The sequence below is a fragment of the Typopeltis vanoorti genome, chromosome 7 (assembly GCF_054136105.1).
Source record: "Typopeltis vanoorti isolate ZY-2024b chromosome 7, IOZ_Tvanoo_1.0, whole genome shotgun sequence".
Taxonomy (NCBI): Eukaryota; Metazoa; Arthropoda; class Arachnida; order Uropygi; family Thelyphonidae; genus Typopeltis; species Typopeltis vanoorti.
This window is the reverse complement of record NC_143555.1, coordinates 100,863,897-100,869,896: the sequence shown is the minus strand read 5'-3', so window position 1 is coordinate 100,869,896 and position 6,000 is coordinate 100,863,897.

Sequence of the window (6,000 nt, the reverse complement as noted above, 5' to 3'; positions counted from 1 at the left end):
ATATTTTAAAAAATATATACAAATGTCTACAAGTTTCACCAGCGGTTCTGTCTGGGTTCTTCATGTGTAGCGGTACATGAAACTCAACGTTTGCTACTTAAAAACATCATAAGCATGGAACGTGGTGCCTCAGTCATTGTTTTTTGAGCGCGTATTATAGTTTTTAGCGAAATGAAATTCTGGTAAGCTGATCGAACTTATTAGGCTTTTCCAGATGTCCTTCAGAATCATTCCTTGGATTCCTTGAAAAGTTTCTTTGAAAATCTACATCGAAATTCCTCTTTTATATAGGGCATAGAGCTTTTATCCCAATCGATGGTGAGGTTACAGATCTAGAAGTAATGGGCTAATCGTGAAGTATCTGTTCTGTTATTGAATGTCCAGGCTTCTCGATGTTTGCCCTATGGAATTTAATCCACAAGAACATGGAATTTTGTACACACCTGCGTATTTGAAGAAGGCATTAATGTAATTTGGAATGATTCTGAAAGACATCTGGAAAAGCTTAATAAGTTCGCTCAGCTTACCAGAATTTCATTTCGCTAAAAACTATAATACGCGCTCAAAAAACAATGACTGAGACACCATGCTCCATGCTTATGATGTTACGCGTTGGTTTAATTTATTTCACAGTGTTACTCCATTCTTCTTTTTTAGTAGCAAACGTTGAGTTCCATTTACCGCTACACATGTCCTGAAGAAGCCAGACAGAACCGCTGTTGAAACTTGTAGACAATTGTATATATTTTTCAAAAAATCTCTTGTCAACTAATAAAGCCAATGTAAAGTTCAAGTTTAATATTCAATAAGTGACCAAATACAGCATAGAGGAAACTAAAGTTTTTGGACATATCTGCAGAATGGATAACAGTAGAAAGATCCAAAACCTTGATGCTTGGTACAATGGACTGTATAAATAGAAGAGGATGCCCAAGGTGAGAATAGGTAGATGATTTGAAAGAGTGGTGTAGAAAGAGTTTACAGGATTTGAGTCATCTGCGATGGACAGAAAAAAGTGGCGAAGGATGGTGAAATAAGAATCGGGCACCAACGGGCATTGGACTCATAAGTGCTGATGTAATGATGATGATGATAATGAAACATGGAAGTCTTTAAGCCAATTAAGACTTTCACTAAGCAGGATGGTAATCTTACGCCGGACGACGAAATTCATCCCTCGCTTAACAAAGTTCACAAACATCTGAATGCTGTGGAATATGAACATGCGAGCGATTGGTTGAAGGGTAGAGGGTCTGTCCATTCGGCCAATCAGGCTAGCTGTTGATTCAATGTGGTAAGTTGTTTTTGTTCCAATAATCCAACTTAATAATCCAATACCCCCCCCTCCTTTCCCTTTCATCGGCCAAACAAAAACCTAATCTGCAAGTAAAAATCCCCACAGATAAATAAAGAAATAGATCTGAAAATAACAACGCAAAATGCGTTGCAATATGTATTGAGCATTCTTATAAATACATTCATCACATTCTGAATGCAACGAACAAATATTTTTTTCGTATTTAAAATGATTTCAGAGATGATTTCCAGATTTTAATTAAGTTTATTTATTTAGTTTATATATAATTCTTAACTGCCTGTTAATAGCTTATTTTTAAACATTATTAGATTACATTTAAAGTATTTGAAGATGATCAGTTAAATTTATTTTAAAATATTATCAAATTAAGTAATTAATGTAATTTTAATTATCAGTTTAATTTAGTATTTTAATTTTTATGCTAGGTTATTTTTAAGTTAATTAACTGAGTTTATTCCTAAAGTGTTATCGTTTATTAAATACGTTCATTTTATTGTATTATGTTTATTAAGCATTATTTTTTTATTTTATTATTAAAGATTTAAAAAAAATGAAGTTTATTAAATATATTTATATTTTTATTAATTAAGACAGTTCGTGGTAAGTTTAATTTAATATTTTATTTAAATTAATTTTAATAATAAATTAAATTGTTTTATTATTTTATTTTTTTTATTAAGCTAATACTTCTGTCTCTTTTTATCAATTACTAATTCGATGGTATTTATTATTATTGTTCTTATTCTTTTTATTTTGTGTATTTTTCATCCCTTAGCAAACAAGCCACTGCGATTGTTCTTTTCATGATGATATTCCTGAAAAGATTAATCGCAAAGATCGTTATTTTATTTCTTTTATTCCCCCCCCCCCCCTGCAGCCTGACACGTACCAGGGTTTCCAACCACCGATATAAACAAGTGTGCTAACATCATTTGTGCCTTGGCAACGTTAGCAGGATGAAATTAGCCTTACATAAGATGACTAGTAATTGCGGAAGTTTATGAACACACACGCACAAAATAAGAAAGATGTCATCTATGCTGTTCTTTCAACTCTTTTCTCCATTCGCTATCTTATTCGCCACGTATGTTGTACTTCTTAGAACAGTAAATACATGCCGACTTGGAGAGCAATTTAAAATTTCATTCGCTCGAAAAGGCTGGTATTGCGACAGCGTTCACAGACAAAATGGAGAAAACAAAATAAACGCTAATGGAATGGAAGCAGAGATACGTCAAGTCACGTACTCTTAAAGAAACGTCAGATGACCAAGAAATGTCAGTAGTAAGTGACTGAAATTCGTTTTATTTCATTGGATACACAGAATAGAGAATATATATATATATATAGAGAGAGAGAGAAAAAAAAAAAAAAAAAACTAGTGGCCCTCTTAACCCTAAGCATGCTAGCAAAAATCTACAAAAATTACCAGTGTCAAAAGTGAAGAACATTAAATAAAAACTGTTTCTTCTTTATCTCTTTATAAATTTAAATGGTCAGGTTAGTTACGGAAGACTTTAGACCAAAAGTATTATTTTTTTTTAAATATGTATTCGCTAGTGATTTTGAAATTATATTCTGTTATTATTTATCGCAATGTTTATAATTTCGTTTGCCTAGTTTTATGATTTCATGGTGACAAAAGCGCATGCGTAGCAAAGTTGATTGCATTGGAGTATGTTGCAATTGGAGAAACTACTCGATAAATGTAGATAGCGTTTTATTGATGATAAAGGTTAGCATTTACCTAAATCAATTTCTGAGTGCTAATAGACAGAATATTAAATAAAAACGAATGCATAAAATTAGCTTCAATCTTTCAAAATAATTTAGGAGAGGAGGCAGCTCTAAGCTTTTAAGACTCAATAAAAGTCATTTGACAGAAAAAAAAAAAAAAAGACAGGAAAACAGTGGATTGACACACCACTGAGAAAACAAAGTTACGGAGATCATGCAGAGATTTTTATTTATTTATTATTTATTCTCCTCACCCCATCCTATTCCAATCACGTGTTGAATTATGACAGGAAAGGCTAAACCATGAATAATGCGTTCAATATTGAAACAAGTCTAAAACTCTGAAGACAAAGTGAAGAATGAAGCGTACCTAATTCACTGGCTAGACTTCCTAATTAATTAGTTTTCCTCCCAAAGGAATTATAAGCTAAAGAAAAGAGGGATAGGCAGTGTACAAATGCAGTTTTTATAAGAGAGAAATAGAAATTTTAACGCCCTTTTAGATATTGATGTTTGCTCTGTTTGTTGGAATCAACGAATACTACATAGAAAGTGAAATAAAATTAAAAGAGTAAGGCTTCTTAATAAATGAATGAATAAATTTTATTGAGATTTTGATAACCAACTAACAATGATGTGTGTGTGTGTGTGTGTGTGTGTGCCTGCGTGCTAGTTTCGCAGACAGAAAAATGCTACATACTTTTGAATGACAACGCACACAATTCAAAATAAAAATTACGTTAATATTCTCTATAAAATAACAGTATACTTTGGAATGTCAGTTATTTCAAACATCCTTCGTTACGTCATGAAAAATATACAATATTACGATTTTATGATGTTACAGAACCCGGAAGACACTAAACCACTCATGAAAGTAAATACCCCAGAACGCTTTAGACACAGACATGTACACCTCACTGCTTTGTCCCAAAAAAGCTCACTGTGCACAGATAAATGTGAGGCAAATTCTTTCTCTCTTTTAAGTGAATGCTAATACAAAATGTTTCTGAGTTTTGCTGTACTAATCATTTGGATGAGGATATCAAGTAATCTGTCTTAAGTTTCTGCTGAGATTGGATGTTTTCTTTTTTTTTTTTTTTCAAACAAGTATATGAAAAAAGGAATGGGCCATCCTATGATTTACTAAGCAAAAAAAAAAAAAAAAAAAGAACACAATATTAACATATGTGGACGTGTAGGGTTGCCAGTTATTCTACATTTCATACTTTTGTAATATCCTATAAAAATTCTGTGCGGGTGGCAAGTTTGTCATCATGAAAACTCCAAAACTTAACGAATAAAGAATACACGAGTTTCATCAAGCTAAAGGACTGTATCGTCATTTCAATATATATCAAGTGAGGTTACGGACTTTGAGAGTTCATTCACCTCCCTCTCGAATTGTCTCGGTGTGCTTTATCTCTATTAATAGTGTATTCAAAAATGTCCACTCATGCATGTGGAATATAATATCACGATCCATGTTGAGGGATGTTTTAAATGAGTGGTGGAAAGCGATCCAAAAAGAATCAGAAAAAAGACTAGAGGAAGGGGTTCAGTCTGGTCTTTAGTCCCTGCATTTATAACTAGTTAGTTTAGATAAATAAATAAACGAAGAAATAAAAATTGTTGATCCCGGATACGTAAATTGCAATATTTGTAGTTAATCTATCTCAATTAAATAATTTTTCAACTGTGGCTAAGTGTAATTTTTGCAGAATTAAGTTCTTTTTTCTTAGGAGCGTTGCTTGCATAAAAGTCTTTCGCTTTGGCAAATCCACCCTCTTCTCACTCCATACTTTTCTAATCATCATTATGCAATGATGAACAGGTATTAAAATTGCTTTAAATACTTAAAAATGTTCTTACAGCTTAATGGAAAAATGAAAACTTAATGATGTTACAAATACATAAAACTAAATCTCTGAGTGTTTCTTTTTTTTAAATTATTTTCTATAGGAAGTAGACGGTTTGGAAATCTGTTGAAAACCTGACTCCACTGTCAGTTGTTATCGATAGTTGAGTCCACGGCTGTCGATGATTTTGGAGAGAATTCGGGAGAGAGAGAGAGAGTACTGCTGCCATCTCATCTTAAACCCTAACTGATATTTAATGTTTGAAACTGCGTGAATTCTATAGTCAATTTTTCTGATTAAAAAAAAAATCTATTCTCTCCGCCCAAATTATCGAATAATTGATGAACATGCTTAAAAAAATTCATTTAGACGGTGACTATGATAGAATTTATAATAGTGTGTTTTCTGGCATTTAGAATTAGATTTAGCATTAGGAAGTAGAAACATTGTCAGGCTATACATGCACGCTTTATGTTTTTCGTTTTTATAAAAACACACTAAAATTGGAAACCATTTTCATGCTCTTCCATTTTAAACGGTTAGGATAATTTTTTTTTTTTTTTTTTTTTTTTTGTTGTTGTTAAAAATAAATCCAATTCAGACCGCAACACATCTTAAAGGTGCATATTACTACCGGACACCTGCTCAACACTGCATTGCAGATCTCTTTATTTTCTTTTGTTTTGATTATACCTGGAAGGAGAGATGAAGACGTGCCCGTAGGAAGGACTTTTCTTTTATCGATGCCACGTGCCTAATGCAGTCTCGTGATCTTATTCGTTCGCTAGTACTCTCTCACCCAAGTGATACACAGATGCTGGTGACATGATGTTGACAAGCGACCAACACAAACCGCTCTTTCGTCACTCGGCTGAATAAATAACGACCTTGAAACGCGATGAACAAGACCGATTCTATGAAACTTTCGTCGCGTGTTTGCACTAAACAAGCAACAATTTCTTGATAACGACACCTACCCTTTTTAATACACTTTATTTAGGTTGTTTATATTTTAAAATGCTGAGTCAAACAAATTTGTGTATTGTTTTGCATTTCTTTTTCTTTATCTTTAGCTAATATTTTTTT